Source organism: Danio rerio, chromosome 4 (assembly GCF_052040795.2).
Source record: "Danio rerio strain M-AB ecotype USA chromosome 4, GRCz13ab, whole genome shotgun sequence".
Classification (NCBI taxonomy): Eukaryota; Metazoa; Chordata; class Actinopteri; order Cypriniformes; family Danionidae; genus Danio; species Danio rerio.
In genome coordinates, this window is record NC_141024.2 from 67767651 (window position 1) to 67785000 (window position 17350).

Below are 17350 nucleotides of genomic sequence, written 5' to 3' on the forward strand. Positions count from 1 at the left end.
CTCTACTGCCATTTCTTTATGCCTAGTACACATATTGTACATCCAGATGAAAATTTCATCAAGCGATAGCTCAACGGCAAAAGCTGTGGCTCCACAAAATGAGCGTCACACGCCCGAACAGGGACTTGAACCCTGGACCCTCAGATTAAAAGTCTGATGCTCCACCGACTGAGCTATCCGGGCTCCACAACAGTAAATTACAAGTAGGCAAGGTTTGGGTTGTGGTCGGCGCAGACCTTTACAGTACACTAAAGTTTACCGTGAGATGGGGTTTTAAGCTTATGGTTGGTGTGGAGGTTGCTAAAACACGACAGGTTACTTTGAGGTTGGGTTTATGGTTTTTGTAGGTGTAGACATCAGTACAACACAATAGTTTGGACTTCATGTCATGTAGGAGACATTAAATAGATCAATGATAACTGCAGAATGTCTTTCTGCTGTTGTGGCAATGAATGGACACTCAACAATTGAAAAGATTCCTTCCATGCCTTAGAAGCGTGACTTGATCAGTACTTATCTACACAGCATGCTGGCATCAAAGATCCTATTTCTCTTATATCATATCCCTAGTCTTCCACACTTCAGGAAACGTAAACATTCAGGACGTGCCGTTAGCACAGCCTGCACTAAAAGAAGGCTGGAGATAACGGATGGCAACACAGAGTGCGACACCAATGTCACCTTGAAAAACCTGCCGTGACCCGGATTCGAACCGGGGTTGCTGCGGCCACAACGCAGAGTACTAACCACTATACGATCACGGCGAGCTATGAAACAGCCGTTGTGACCTATGTGTGGTATGTTCCTGCCTGTGATAAGCCCCTTTCTCTTCAGTGAGAAGACTGTTGTTTTTCTCCTCCTACCAGCACAACGCTTTTCCCAAGAAACAATGGAAATGCAAACAATTGACGACTGCTGCAATTTTAAAAAGGGGGAGGACGTAGTCGGCAGGATTCGAACCTGCGCGGGGAGACCCCAATGGATTTCTAGTCCATCGCCTTAACCACTAGGCCACGACTACAAGACTGCCTGTACTGCCATTTCTTTATGCCTAGTACACATATTGTGCATCCAGATGAAAATTTCATCAAGCGATAGCTCAACGGCAAAAGCTGTGGCTCCACAAAATGAGCATCACACGCCCGAACAGGGACTTGAACCCTGGACCCTCAGATTAAAAGTCTGATGCTCTACCGACTGAGCTATCCGGGCTCCACAACAGTAATTTACAAGTAGGCAAGGTTTGGGTTGTGGTCGGCGCAGACCTTTACAGTACACTAAAGTTTACCGTGAGATGGGGTTTTAAGCTTATGGTTGGTGTGGAGGTTGCTAAAACACGACAGGTTACTTTGAGGTTGGGTTTATGGTTTTTGTAGGTGTAGACATCAGTACAACACAATAGTTTGGACTTCATGTCATGTAGGAGACATTAAATAGATCAATGATAACTGCAGATAGTCTTTCTGCTGTTGTGGCAATGAATGGACACTCAACAATTGAAAAGATTCCTTCCATGCCTTAGAAGCGTGACTTGATCAGTACTTATCTACACAGCATGCTGGCATCAAAGATCCTATTTCTCTTATATCATATCCCTAGTCTTCCACACTTTAGGAAACGTAAACATTCAGGACGTGCCGTTAGCACAGCCTGCACTAAAAGAAGGCTGGAGATAACGGATGGCAACACAGAGTGCGACACCAATGTCACCTTGAAAAACCTGCCGTGACCCGGATTCGAACCGGGGTTGCTGCGGCCACAACGCAGAGTACTAACCACTATACGATCACGGCGAGCTATGAAACAGCCGTTGTGACCTATGTGTGGTATGTTCCTCCGTGTGATAAGCCCCTTTCTCTTCAGTGAGAACACTCTGTTGTTTTTCTCCTACTACCAGCACAACGCTTTTCCCAAGAAACAATGGAAATGCAAACAATTGACGACTGCTGCAATTTTAAAAAGGGGGAGGACGTAGTCGGCAGGATTCGAACCTGCGGGAGAATTCCCCAACATATCTCAAGTCGATCGCCTTAACCACTCAGCCATGACTACAAGACTGCCTGAGCTGCCATGTCTTGATGTGTAGTACATGTATTGTGCATCCAGATGAAACTTTCATCAAGCGATAGCTCAACGGCAAAAGCTGTGGCTCCACAAAATGAGCCTTACACACCCAAACAGGGTCTTGAACCCTCAACCCTTAGATTAAAAGTCAGATGTTAGCACAGCCTGCACTAAAAGGTGGCTGGAGATTACAAATGGCAACACAGAGTGCAAATCCAATACCATCTTGAAAAACCTGCCGTGATCCCGATTCGAACCGGGGTTGCTGCGGCTACAACACAGAGTAATAACCACTATACGATCACAGCGAGCTACGGGACAGCCACTGTGGCTCTCTTGTGGTATGTTCCTCCATGTGATATGCCCCTTTCTCTTCAGTGAGAACACACTGTTGTTTTTCTCCTCCTACCAGCACAACGCTATTCCCAAGAAACAATGGAAATGCAAACAATTGATGACTGCTGCAATTTTAAAAAAAGGCTGCAAATGTTCAGGCGCTGCAACATGATTGGCAACAATGTTGGAGCGAATCGCTCCGATTGGCTCTCATCTTCAACATTTGTGAAATATTGATGGACAATCCTTCAGCAGCTGGCATTGCTAATCCATTGTGCTCTTTAAATCCCATCCTCGTCGCTAATAAGTCCTGGCATTCGAGAGAGCCTGGTGCTTCTGTGGAACCTGTTTTACTCTCACTCTTTTAGCGTTTTGAAGGATGTTGTTGCAAAATTTTATTACGAAGTGGCCAAGTCCATCGAATCCCATCCTTGTCGTTCAAATGCTTTGGCGTTTGAAAGAGGCCGGTGCTTTTGTGAAAGGTGTTTTACTCGCACGCTCTTATCGTTTTAAAGAATGTTGTTGCAAAAATTCATGTCATCTTTACCGAAAAGAGCTGCAAATACATACAGAAATGCTATAGTGCAGCCCCCATCAGGAAAGGGAATATATACATGACGAGGTGGCCGAGTCCATCGAATCCCATTCTTGTCGTTCATATGGCAAAACTGAAAGTCATCTTACTGAAAATAGTTGCAGAAACATACATTTACAAATATGTGGCACAGTCCGGCCTCCACCAGAGAAAAAGGTGTAAGCGAGATGAGTTGGCAGAGTGGTTAAGGCAATGGACTGCTAGTCCATTGTGCTTTGCACACGTGTGTCTGAATCCCATCCTCGTCGCTCATATGTTCTGTCATTCGAGAGATCATGGTGTTTCTGTAGAAGTACTTTCACTCTCACTCTTTTAGCGTTTTGAAGGATGTTGTTGCAAAATTTAACGTCATCTTTACCAAAAACAGCAGCCAATATATACAGAAATGCCGTAGTCCAGCCCCCAACAGGAAAGTGAGAACATACACGACGGGGTGGCCGAGTCCATCGAATCCCATTTTTGTCGTTCATTTGATCTGTCGTTCATATGGCAAAACTGAAAGTCATCTTACCGAAAATAGTTGCAGAAACATACATTTACAATTATGTGCCACAGTCCAGCCTCCACCAGAGAAGAGGGAAAGTATGTGACGAGGTGGCCGAGTGGTTAAGGCGATGGACTGCTAATCCATTGTGCTCTGCAAGCGTGGGTTCGAATCCCATCCTTGTCGCTCATATGTTCTGTCATTCGAGAGATCATGGTGTTTCTGTAGAAGTACTTTCACTCTTTTAACGTTTTGAAGGATGTTGTTGCAAAATTTAACGTCATCTTTACCGAAAATAGCACCAAATACATACAGAAATGTCAGATTGCAGCCCCCATCATGAAAGTGAGTACAAACATGACGAGGTGGAAGGGTCCATCGAATCCCATCCTTGTCGTTCAAATGCTCTGGCGTTTGAAAGAGGCCGGTGCTTCCGTGGAAGGTGTTTTACTCGCACGCTCTTATCGTTTTGAAGGATGTTGTTGCAAAATTTAACGTCATCTTTACCGTAAATAGCAGCAAATACATACAGAAATCCTATAGTCCAGCCCATATCCGGAAAGTGAGTACATACATAACGAGGTGGCCGAGTCCATCGAATCCCATTCTTGTCGTTCTTATGCTCTGTCGTTCATATGGCAAAACTGAAAGTCATCTTACCGACAATAGTTGCAGAAACATATGTAACCCTAGTAAAATAGTTAATTAATTATTTATAATATTATTTAGAGCAGTATAATCATATTATTATTATATTTACAAGTCTTTATAAATATGATAAACGAAATAAAATTCATGTATACAAATGTAGTTTGAGGTAAAGTAACAACCAATCGTAAGAGCGGGTTGTTAGCTCCGCCCCTTGCCACAGAGAGAGAGAGAGCAGAGACGAGACCGGTTGGAAGATTAATAGAGGAGCAAACTTGAACAAAAAGATTAAAATACAGTATGTTATGATTCCCAAACAGTTTAAAAGTGATTGTACTTGTACTAAATCAAGTTGTACCTGCAAAATAGTTGTTATTTAGTGTGTTTAAGAGTGTGTTGAAGTCAGACTGCATGTTGCATTGCGTTTACTGTGCGCTCACGCCATTTTGCAATCGCGTGTGTGTGAGAAGACCATAGAGTGATGTAGACATCGCGAATTTGACAGGTATGCCATTATATTAGCTCATTTTATGGTATACATGTGTGTGTATGTGTTTTATTTGTTCCAAGTGTTGTATATTTTGTATGTTTTTGAAATTATTTTGAACATATTAAACTTATTTATGAATTCTGGTCTGTGATCAGGCCAGGTTTTTTTCTGAGGACATTTTCCCAGTTTCACTGGATTCCTTGTATTGATGGCGAGCCTCCTACGTCGACCTGGAAAATTGTGAAGTAAACATTTCAATTTATCCTCATTTCACCGGATAAAGTAAGAATTTGCCAAAAAGTTAATTCCTTTATTGGACTGCGATTTTTTAATACAGCTCTAAGGACTGATTTTCTTGGAGGGAAAAAACAGAACTTTATCTGAATTGAACTGATTTCACCAATTTTAGAGTGAACAACGACTCTGATTTATTTGTGTTATTTTATGGTTTCTTTTGTTTTCACTTGAATTCATTTATTGTGATTTTTGTTTGATTTAAAATAATTGTAAAGTGAGTGCACCCTGGGGTTGTGTATAGATAGTTATGTTACTGATGTAAGTATTGTTTACTAAGACAAATACGAAAAGGAAAAAATTCATACAATCTAAAGTAAAACTATTTTTGTATTTAAAACATTCAGTTTGTCTTTGGTTATTGCTCAGTTTCAACCCCACCTCCTTTTACTTACCTTGTAAACTTCTGGTTTTATTGTCTGGTCCAATAATAAATAAATATAGTACAACTGTTACACTTGGATGGGAGACCGCCTGGGAATACCAGGTGCTGTAAGCTTTTCGAAGTCTTTCATTTGGCAGCTGATACACTTCCCTGTGCCACAGCTCCGCTGCCATTATTTTTTCTTGCCTTGAGGGCATTGTTTCTGTCTGTGCTGTGTCGATGCCAGCTGAGCTGCGCTCGGTCCCTGGTGCTGCGCCTGTTTTAAATAGCCAACTCTTGACAGCCTCTCTTGCTTATGGCCATACCACCCTGGCAATGCCAAATCTCATCTGAACTCGGAAGTAAAGCAGGGTCGGGCCTGGTTAGTACTTGTATGGTAGACCGCCTGGCAATACCAGGTGCTGTAAGCTTTTCAAAGTCCTTCATTTGTGTTACAACCTCTTTGATGTTAGTCTAGGGTAAAAGTAATAACATTTAAAAGGTGTGGTACTGTTACAAGATGATGGGTGAAAGTAAAAGACACAAACAACAAAACTGCCAACAAAAGTGATTTAATGTACAAAAAAGTGAAATCAGAATAATGCCCAAATATATATACAATAAGAAAAAATATTTACAATAATAAAGTAATAAATTAAACAAAGTATCAAACAAAATTAGGTCAACTTAAGAGTAAGGGGACGCTAGTGAAGCCAAATCAAAGAAATTAATATAACAAAACAATTCTAACTCATAAGCAAGCCCCTTACCTCGCTAGAAACATAAAAAGAATTCTATTCTGAACTAAAACAAAACAAATACAAGTGGCATTCACTTCCTTACCTGGGGCCTGTTTCAGTAAGGAGTTTCAAACAACTTGGAGTTTAAACTTGAACTCTGAGTTGATTTACAGAGAGATTAAAAACTTTTTGGTTTCAGAATAGCTGATCTGAGTTGATCAATCAACTTTGAGAAAACCCAACTCAGAGTTAAGCGCGCACACTGTGACTATAAAAAGACATTATCAATGGAGCGCAGATATTACGAGTGACCATGGCAACATCTTAAAAAAAGAGATCACCATTTCTTTCTTCAGCTGAACTTGATCTGCTCATGCAAAGTTATAGCAAATATGAGCGTATATATTTAAAAAGAAGCAACCATCAGTGAAACAAAGACAGTTAGCCTGGGAAAACAGCTGCTCAAGTTAATGCATAATTTTTAATTTAAAGTATTTAAATATTTAAGTATAATAAAATGAGTAATGTAATGTGTGACGTTTATAAAATGTTTCTAAACTTTTATACACGTTTATCAGTTTTAATAGATTTAACAGTGCACTTGTGTCTGCCTTTTTATTGATCAAGTGATAGAGGTTGATAACATTTAGAAGGTATGCAGTACTAAAAATACTTTTTAGAAAGAATAGTAATCCCATTAATCTAGTAACAGTACATGTCAAAGGTTAAGCTAATTATTTATGAAAAAAGAACAAGCCATTCTCGTACGTGACTTTGTTCTGTGTGTGACAAAAATGTAGGCAATATCTAAGTTTCCATCCAAATATATTACATAAATTTGTGCAAAACTGGAATAACACCTAAAAGATGCGAATAAAGCAGCGTTTTCATCCAACAAGTCAAAGAGAACACAATCGTCACTTTCTGATTAACTTGCGCCAAATATCAACAGTAAAAACAGAATTTACTGTGGTAGAAGAAGCTGCGGCAATAATTGTTTATTTAATAATTGTACTTGCACCTCAGAAGACAATGCTGACACACAATGAACACGTGGGGCCGTTTGAAGCCATGAGACACGGAGATCTTGACATGCTCCAGACGCTCTGAGGTAATTAATAATATACAATAATACTGAAACAGTTAAGGCATTTTAGATTGACTAAAACAATATTTAAGATGTTCTGCAGTGTCCTCAGTCTGCTGGTTTGTCCATTCACACACATTTTCATCATCATCTCTAACAAACCTTTTTTTAATGTACATACTGTAATTTGTTAAGTGTTTCCTTCGTAGTTCATGCGCATCTTTTCTAATCAAATAAAAGTTTAACCTACTCAGTTATGCACATGTTTTATTATGCGTATTTTCAAAAGTTATGTGAATCATGATGTTTCAGCTCTTCGGCAGCTGCACTGTTAAAAATTGTCCCGTTAAAAAACAGTAAAATACTGGCAGCTGCAGTTGCCAGCAATGTACTGTTATTTTACAGTATGTTGCTGTAAAAATACATGGACTACACTGATATACACAATACTCAAGTGAACTCATTTTGCTCACTGAAAGCAACTGCCTCAACTTGGTCAACTGCTGAATGAGTTTATGAAGTAATGTGCTATACATGCTTAGAAGCATACTTATAACGATAACTTATTTTAATGAATTAGAAAAGTTCGGTTTAACTCTAATGTCTTATTTTTCACAACAGAGAGATTCTGACTGCATCAGCAACTAAACAGCCGCTATCTTTAAATAGAGAAACATGCAGAATAACATCAGCAGTTCATTGTTCATCTTTAACTCATACACTGGCTCTACTCTCCTCCACAACGGTGACAGACAGAAAAAATTAGCTTCAGGTTTTACAGTAAAATACATTTTTTTCCTTGATTTAACAGTAATCTACTGGCAGCTGTGGTTGCCAGCAATCTACTGTTTTTTTACAGTCTACTTCCGTTGTGTAAATTAACAGTATATTACTGTTAAAATACATTTTTACACTGTGTTTTTACCTCTCACACCTTTAACCCTTTAAACCCCAGAGCATATACTTCAGTTTTAATTGAAGTGTCCACACTACTGAGTGTTCAAGAAACATGTAGCAAAGCTGAAGTAAATTCATTAATTAACTGACTAATTAAATGATAATTGAGGATTAACAATGAACAAATGAAGAAATACTGAAGGGAAAAAACAAGAACAGAACATACAAAACTTTAGTCACAGCTTTATAATGAAATAACCTGAAGAACAACAAATGATTAAATCATTTAAATGATCAGCGGATGATTAAACAACTCTACAAACATCATCACCAGCTACACTTATTACTTAATACATGTATTTTTGTATAACATCGACTAAAGTTCTTCTTGAGAAAAAGTGAAAGTTTTACGTCACCATCATGGAGAACAGAGTTTGCTTTAGTTGGGCTCTTAGCCCTGTCATATTTAACATTAATATATCTTGGCTGCTGCTATTGTTGAGAACTTTGTTTAAAAAGCTCCTTTGTTGTGGCAAGTCAGCCAAAAACCTAAATAAGATCTGGTGATGTTCATGTTGCTATTAAATGGCAGAGTCTGTTCTCATTTAGTATAATAAAATTTACTGCTCCTATTCAATGTGAAATCTATTGTTTTACATTATATGTCTATATATGGCAATGATTGCTGGAAGTTTTTAAAAATATCTTGGACAATAACACTGCTCTATGGTGTAAATAGCACTCAAAGAGACATCAATAATCAGCATATGAACCTCAATAGTGGTGACAACTAACAAAATTAACAGTTTAACTCACAAACAGGCAACTGAAAGTCTAAACATAAACAAAAGCAGAATCAAACACAAATAAAGAAAACTGTTAGACCATTATACAACATTTATTTATACCGCAGTGCATGCTGGGATATTTGTACCGTGCCACTCCCAGCATGCATTGCAGCATGAAACATTTGAGATGTTACCATTGTTGAGATACAAGGTCAGATTCATGAGGTCTGAGTGTGTATTTGTCATAACTGAACTGTTTTTGTATGTTATTTCTTAACTGTAAAGTAATTACGGAGGTATATTTTCTGTTTCCACTTCTCATTAATTAAATTAATACCTGCAACTAAGCATAAAATCTATTGCATGAGACCCTTCTTCCATATGTATAACATAACATTTATCAGAACCAATTTCAGACAAATAGATTTCTCTATTTATTGACTTTCCAACTTGATTGCTATAGTACAAGCATTTTGTTTACTCTTTATTATAGTAATTGGAGAGTCTAAATTAATAAGTTCAAGGGTGAAGAGCCCAACTAAACCAGCCCCTCACTCCATTACGGTGACACAAAAAACACCTTAATTTCTGTTGGATCTCAATGAGAATAGTATGGAAGTCAAATCAGTCAGTAATAAGTGTGTGTCTGCTGTTGTTTGTGGAGTTGTTTAATGATCCTCTGCTGAGACTGAAGCTGTTTTATTTTATTTGATTTTATTTAATGTTGTAACTCAAGTCACTGTTTGTGTTTCTTGTTTATTTTCTTCAGTAATTGTAATTATTAACAGCAGGTGTTCATCAGTGTCTGAATTCACTCATTAGTGTTCATTAAAACTGTCAGGTGAACTATATTAGTTAACTAGTGTATGAAATAGTGAACAAGGACACAAAGTGTGATTTCAAACACAGACTTCAAAACATCGAATCTGAACTCTGTTAGCTCACAGTTTTCTGCAGTTGGTTACTTTCTCGAAAACAAAAATGTTACCCAGAAAGCACTGTTTTTAACAGAATATTACTGTTTTAGTGAAAAAACATTATTTTACCGTAGAATCTGACCGTTTTTTAACAGCAATTTTTTACAGTGTGCTGCAGAGATCAACCTATCTCTGTCTATTCTATCTAGTTACACATGTCTCTCTATATACAAATACACTTTTTAAACTTTTCATCTGCACCAAGACTCACGACAACTTCATTCTATGCTGTTTCTTTAACCTGCAAATGTTTATTTTACACATTTTATAGATCAAATAGTACTGTATGCTTTTTAAGCAAACTTATTAGAGAAGCATCTACAGTCAGAAGACAATCGCCTGTGATATCATGTCATTTGTTTTTTTGATTATCAGGTTGCTGTAGACCTAGTTATAATCATATTTATACAATATAGTTATAAAGATATTTATACATGATCAAACTAGTGTTACTTTCTCCGTTTCAGTGATGTCCAGCGGCAGAATAACAGCTTGTTAATTCATGCTCGTGCAGATGATGAGACGGACAAAAGTAACCAATGCATGCCATTCTTTTACTTATTTTCATGTTGTCAGATTCACAGTGCAAACAGCTCCCGGTAGGAATAACTCGAGTGAACATAAAACAAAGCTCATGCCTCGCTCTGACGCGCTGCTGCTGCGTGCGTTATGAAAGCTCTAATCTGTTAACATGGACACCGAAAACACACGCGCTGCTCACCCTCTGCTCACGCGTCGCTGACGCTTGCGGTGTGAAACAGGCGTTATGTAGAGATAATATAATGACAAATTAACAACCTTTTCCCGATTTTTTTTAAACAGGTTGCTGAAGGTGTGAGGCTGGCCGGATTAACTTGACAGTCAATATAGAGGTGTAAAACGGCCTGGAGCTAGGCCCAGGCCGAAAGGGGGATAAAACACCAAAAGGGGATATCTGACTAATTGGAGTGTGTAAGCATGTATTGGTGTGGGAGCTGAACACGCTGCAACACCAATGCATGAGGCCAACTGTATATTAGATACAGGCCAACACAAAAAGGGGAACCGAAAACCACATTAAATTCTAGAATAGAAAGAGAAAATAAGACTGATTTACTAGCAGATGACAATCTGACAGAAAGTGTGTGATTAAGTGTGTATGGACGTTTCCCAGAGATGGGTTACAGCTAGAAGGGCATACGCTGTGTAAAACATATGATGAATAAGTTGCCGATTCATTCCACTGTGGTGGCCCCAGATTAATAAAGGAACTAAGCCTTAAAGAAAATGAATGAATGAATGAATTAATTGGACAAATTAGATTGGAGAAAATTTAGGAAAAATTAAATAAATAATTACATTTTAAAATTATTTTATTTTACACACGTTAGTTTTTTTAAAAGTTTTTTTTTATTATTTTTATTCTTTTATTTTAGACAGAATTTTTTTTATCTTTTATGAGAAGACATTCTTTATGTTTTTTTATTATATTTTAGTTTAAGAAATTTTTATGCTTTTTATCTTTTATTTTAAAACATTTGTATGGTTTTTTCGTAATCTTTTATTTCAAGACATTTTAAGATTATTTTATTTTAAACACATCATTATGAGTTTAAGATTCTTTTATTTGAAGAGGATTTTAAGATTCTTTTATTTGAACACATTTTTGAAGAGCCATTGTTGTTTTTAAATCTTTCATTTAAAGACACTTTAAGATTTTTATTTTAAGCCATTGTGGTTTTTGAACCTTTTATTTGAAGAGATTCTTAAGATTTTTATTTTATTTTAATCACATTGTTGTGTTTTTGATTTTCCCATTTTAAGACATTGAGGAAAAAAAAAAAAGGAATCTAGTTTAAATATGTTTGAATTTTGGTTTTAATCATTTGATGACGAGTTTGAGTTGTTAGTTTAATAACATTGTTTAAGTTCGATTAAGTACGATTAAGTTCTGAATCTTTCATTTCAATAATTGTTGAGTTGAATCCTACTTTGAAGTTGTTGATTTTTCATCCTAAATCTCAATTGTAATTTTTGTGCTGTAATAAATTTAAAATGTTGAAATTCAGTTTGAACTATTCATGGGGATTATAATTTTGTATTAGTGAATTTCTAATTCCAATCACATGTGTTTTCACAGGTGTTAATCTTTGATCGTAATTATACAGTGGGATTTTTTATTAGAGCATATCTTTATGGGTGTGGATTTCATTTTAATCAGATTTTTATTTTTTATGTTGGAGTTTTTAAATTTTGTTTACATTTTTATTATTGTCATTCTTATTCTAATTTTGTTGGGGAAGAAGAAGAAAAAAAATACCTTTATTAATAAAGTGTATAAGAATGGAAAATTTTAATGATTGGTTAATTGGAAGTTAATAAGAGTGCTGGGAGTAATAAGCCTAAATATAGCAAATAAAATCCTTATTAAAAGAAGATATCGGAGTGACTTCAAGAGGGAAGAGACTGCACCACTGAAGAGGAGAACCAAGAGTGTAGAAATTATAAACTGAATCTAAAAAAGTTAAAGAAATTTAGTTGAAAGGGGTTATAGGCATCATCTAACATAATGAATGAGCACTATGATGTTAACGATTGTTTTGAATAAGAGGTAAAACAAAGATTTAGGCAAAGGCCTGCAGTAATGACAATGGGACATTTTTGTGGGGATTTGATTATCTGTTTTTGTTTTTGTCTGCTCCAGAGAGGAGCAGAAAAGGGGAATTGTTGGAGAAAATGAATTTATTTTTATTACTTTTGTGTTTTTTTTATTAGGAAAATGTTTAGACTAACAACAGATTAATCAATCTTTTCTATTGTATTATAAAACATCTTGACCAGACAAACTTCCTCTTTTTTACTGTGCTGCATACTTTTTAGAAGAACTGCTGACAAGTGGAAAAAGCAGAATAAGAATAAATTTATGTTTGTTCCAGAACTATAGTCTAGACATGTCACAAGTTGTCATGATGCTTGTAGAAGTGTGAAATATATTAAAGATGCACGGAAGTGTTCAGTTCTGGTATGCAGAGAAAGGTTGCAGAAAGAGGAAGTAATGTCCAGGGGTTACAAAGGGCCAAGGGACTGCAGAATGACTGATAAGTGACGTTAAACCAAAACTCCACCTGTTATGGTCAGTTGTGTATATATGCTGGAGTCAGGAAATGTATGTTAGTTGCAAACATCTTGAATGTAATTCTTGTATTGCATTGGGGTAACGTAACCCAGAGCTCTGTCATCGAATTATTCATTTGTATCTAATAAATTACTAATATTTTTAGCATTGAAGAAAACCCTCTCCAGACCTTTTCTTATTGAACACGCATGGAATTGGCAAGATATTCCAACAGTAGAGCATGAGACTCTTAATCTCAGAGTCCTGGGTTCGAGCCCCATGTTGGGCATTTCTGTTACTTTTCTCTCTCTCTCTCAGCAAACTTACATTAGGGTTCATATAGCAGACCTTTTGAGACAAAGTTACGCCTTCTACCACTGTAGGTGACCTTTCCCTAAGTCTATGTAGGGAAGGTATTACTGTAAACGGTGTCTAGCTCTTGAAAAAGCTCCTCATCCACCCGGCTAGCTCAGTCGTTAGAGCATGAGACTCTTAATCTCAGAGTCCTGGGTTAGATCCCCACGTTGGGCATTTCTGTTGCCTCTCTCTCAGCAAACTTTCATTAGGGTTCATGTAGCAGACCTTTTGAAACAAAGTTCCGCCTATCTACCACTGTAGGTGACCTCTTACTAAGTGTCTGTGGCGCAATAGGTAAGCGCGTTTGACTGTTAACTGAGAGGTTGGTGGTTCAAGCCCACCCAGGGATGAATTAGGCATTTTGCTGCCTTGCAACTGCTAACACGTACACTGGGCATATATCCAGGGCCACATTCTGTCCAGCGTTACAAGATGAAATCAGGATTTAGCAGAAGATTGTCATGGGTAGGGAAGGTATTACTGTAAACGGTGTCTAGTTCTAGAAAGAGCTCCTCATTAGCTCAGCTAGTTCAGTCCGTAGAGCATGAGACCCTTAATCTCAGGGTCGTGGGTTCGAGCCCCACGTTGGGCGTTTCTGTTACTTTGCCAAATTCGACCTTTTGAAACAAAGTTCCGCCTATCTACCACTGAAGGTGACCAGTTACTAAGTCTCTGTGGCGCAATCGGTTAGTGCGTTCGGCTATTAACTGAAAGGTGTGAGGTTCAAGCCTACCCAGAGACGAATTCTGCATTTTGCTGCCTTGCAACTGCTAACACGTGCACTGGGCATATATCCAGGGCCACATTCTGTCCAGCGTTACAAGATGAAATCAGGATTTAGCAGAAGATTGTCACGGGTAGGGAAGGTATTACTGTAAACGGTGCCTAGTTCTTGAAAGGGCTGCTCATCAGGTCGGCTAGTTCAGTCAGTAGAGCATGAGACCCTTAATCTCAGGGTCGTGGGTTCGAGCCCCACGTTGGGCATTTCTGTTGCCTCTTTCTCTCAGCAAACTTTCATTAGGGTTCCTATAGCAGACCTTTTGAAACAAAGTTCCGCCTTTCTACCATTGTAGGTGACCTCCTGCTAAGTCTCTGTGGCGCAATCGGTTAGCGTGTTCGGCTGTTAACTGAAAGGTTGGTGGTTCAAGCCCACCCAGGGACGAATTAGGCATTTTGCTGCCTTGCAAATGCTAACACGTGCACTGGACATAGATCCTGGGCCACATTCTGTCCAGCGTTACAAGATGAAATAAGGATTTAGCAGAATATTCTCACGGGTAGGCAAGGTATTATTGTAAATGGTGTCTAGCTCTTGAAAAAGCTCCTCATCCACCCGGCTAGCTCAGTCGTTAGAGCATGAGACTCTTAATCTCAGAGTCCTGGGTTAGATCCCCACGGTGGGCATTTCTGTTGCCTCTCTCTCTCAGCAAACTTTCATTAGGGTTCATATAGCAGACCTTTTGAGACAAAGTTCCGCCTTTCTACCACTGTAGGTGACCTTTCTCTAAGTCTCTGTGGCGCTATCGGTTAGCGCGTTTGGCTGTTAACTGATAGGTACTGAAAATGGTGTCTAGCTCTTGAAAGAGCTTCTCATCAGCCCGGCTAGCTCAGTCGGTAGAGCATGAGACTCTTACATTTACATTTAGTCATTTAGCAGACGCTTTTATCCAAAGCGACTTACAAATGAGGACAAGGAAGCATTTTACACAACTATAAGAGCAACAATGAATAAGTGCTATAGGCAAGTTTCAGGTCTGTAAAGTGTAAGAAGGAAAGTATTAGTAGTATTTTATTTATTTATTAATTTTTTTGTACAGTTAGTGTGATATCTAGAGAGGCAATTGCAGATTAGGAAGTGAAGTGGAGACTAAATAGTTGAGTTTTTAGTCGTTTCTTGAAAATAGCGAGTGACTCTGCTGTTCTGATGCAGTTAGGGTTCATTCCACCAACTGGGCAGATTGAGCGTGAGCGTTCGCGAAAGTGATTTCTTCCCTCATTGGGATGGAACCACGAGGCGACGTTTATTCACAGAACGCATGTTTCTGGAGGGCACATAGATCTGCAGAAGTGAGAGCAGATAAGGAGCAAGGCCAGAAGTCACTTTGTAGGCAAACATTAGAGCTTTGAATTTGATGCGAGCAGCAACTGGCAGCCAGTGCAAACGGATGAGCAGCGGAGTGACATGTGCACGTTTAGGTTCATTGAAGACCACTCGTGCTGCTGCGTTCTGGAGCAGTTGAAGAGGCTTGATAGAGTTAGCTGGAAGCCCAGCTAGTAGAGAGTTGCAGTAATCCAGTTTGGAGAGAACAAGAGCTTGAACAAGGAGTTGAGCTGCATGTTCAGATAAGTAGGGTCAGATCTTTCTGATGTTATAGAGTGCGAATCTGCACGATCGAGCAGTTATGGAAATGTGGTCAGAGAAGTTTAGTTGGTCATCAATCGTTACTCCAAGGCTTTTCACCATTTTGGATGCAGTAATGGTTGCCCCATCCATCTGGATTAAATAGTTATGGTCTAGAGTCGGGTCGGCAGAAACTACAAGCATTTCCGTTTTTGCGAGGTTCAGCTGAAGATGATGATCTTTCATCCAGTGTGAAATATCCAACAGGCAGGCTGAGATGCGAGCTGGAAGCGAGGGATCATCAGGATGAAAAGAGAGGAATAGCTGGGTATCTTCAGCATAGCAGTGGTAGGAGAATCCATGTCTCTGGATGACTGGTCCTAGAGATGACGTGTAGATGGAGAAGAGAAGTCGCCCAAGAACAGAGCCTTGAGGTACCCCAGTGTTTAGATGCTGTAGGTTGGACACCTCTCCCCTCCAAGACACCCTGAATGACCTGTCAGAGAGGTAAGATCTGAACCATTGTATAACAGTGCCCGCAACGCCCAGTGACTCGAGGGTAGATAGCAGGATCTGGTGGTTGACAGTGTCAAAAGCAGCTGACAAGTCCAGCAAAATGAGGACTGATGATTTTGAGACTGCTTTAGCCAGTCTGAGATCCTCCACGACCGAGAGCAGGGCAGTCTCAGTTGAGTGGCCTTTCTTAAAGCCGGATTGCTTGTTGTCCATGAGATAGTTTTGAGTAAGAAAGTCCAGGACTTGATTGAACACTACTTTCTCCAGAATCTTGGCCAAGAATGGAAGCAGGGATACTGGTCTATAGTTTTCAAGTAGCGTATGGTCCAGGTTGGGTTTCTTTAGCAGTGGGGTTACCCTAGTCTGCTTAAATGAAGTGGGGAATAAACCAGAGTCAAGAGATGTGTTGATTATGTGAGTCAGTCGGTATGACTGCAGGAGAGATGGCTTGCAAGAGATGAGAGGGAATGGGATCGAGTGGACAGGGGGTTGCATGGCTAGATAGCACGAGTTTGGACACCTCCGACTCAGAGAGCTGAGAAAAAGAGGTGAGTGTGTGTGGTGTTGGTGGTGTATCTTGCGTGTTTGTTGTAGGTGCAGCAAATTGAGCACTGATTTTTGCAGTTTTGGTGCAAAAGAATGTAGCAAAGTCATCAGTAGTAAGTGTGGAGGATGCGGGTGGAGGAGGAGGATAGAGGAGGGAGGAAAATGTTTTAAAAAGTAGGCGAGGATTTGTGGCATTGTTGATTTTCAGACGGTAATATGTCTGCTTTGCAGAAGTAACCTCAGCTGAGAAAGAGGACAGAAGAGTTTGGTATGTTAAGAGCTGTGCAGGATTTTTAGTTTTCCGCCAAATTCTCTCTGCAGCCCGAAGTTTTGAGCGATGCTCACGGAGAGCATCCGAGAGCCAGGGTGCAGGAGGACTGGCACGGGCTGGCCTGGATGCAAGAGGACATAATCGGTCTAGACATGATGCTAGTGTGGAGCAGAGTGTATCAGTGGCACTGTTCGAATCAAGTGCAGAGAGTTTGCAAGATGGAGGAAGAGAGTCTGAAACAATGGTGGATAGTCTATTGGGTGAGAGAGATCGTAGGTTTCTGCGAAAGGTAACCAGTGTTGGAGTGTGTGGCGGCTCAGGAGTAATGTGGATGTTGAGAGACAGAAGGAAATGATCCGATATTTGTAGTGGAGTTACTATTGTTTGATCAGCGAAGCAGTGTCGTGTGTAAATAAGGTCTAGCTGATTACCTGATTTGTGGGTAGCAGAGGTAGGTGCTC

At 39.2% G+C, this 17350-nt stretch overlaps 1 protein-coding gene, 1 long non-coding RNA gene, 5 other non-coding genes and 1 pseudogene across 13 annotated transcripts in view; 3 read left to right on the plus strand and 5 right to left on the minus strand.

Moving 5' to 3' along the window:
- Positions 1 to 17350, plus strand: part of LOC148682349 (uncharacterized) — a 771506-nt gene that overhangs the window by 597378 nt on the left and 156778 nt on the right. The gene's annotated exons all lie outside the window — the stretch shown is intronic.
- Positions 1 to 17350, minus strand: part of LOC147845236 (uncharacterized) — a 934973-nt gene that overhangs the window by 69523 nt on the left and 848100 nt on the right. The window lies entirely within an intron of this gene.
- Positions 693 to 764, minus strand: trnah-gug (transfer RNA histidin (anticodon GUG)). The gene has a single exon. It is a non-coding gene; the product is annotated as a tRNA-His (tRNA).
- Positions 940 to 1021, minus strand: trnas-aga (transfer RNA serine (anticodon AGA)). Its single transcript has one exon. It is a non-coding gene; the product is annotated as a tRNA-Ser (tRNA).
- On the minus strand, positions 1140 to 1212 carry trnak-uuu (transfer RNA lysine (anticodon UUU)). Its single transcript has one exon. It is a non-coding gene; the product is annotated as a tRNA-Lys (tRNA).
- On the minus strand, positions 1722 to 1793 carry trnah-gug (transfer RNA histidin (anticodon GUG)). The gene has a single exon. It is a non-coding gene; the product is annotated as a tRNA-His (tRNA).
- trnas-gcu (transfer RNA serine (anticodon GCU)) lies at positions 3584 to 3665 on the plus strand. The gene has a single exon. It is a non-coding gene; the product is annotated as a tRNA-Ser (tRNA).
- LOC137490788 (5S ribosomal RNA) lies at positions 5588 to 5706 on the plus strand (annotated as a pseudogene).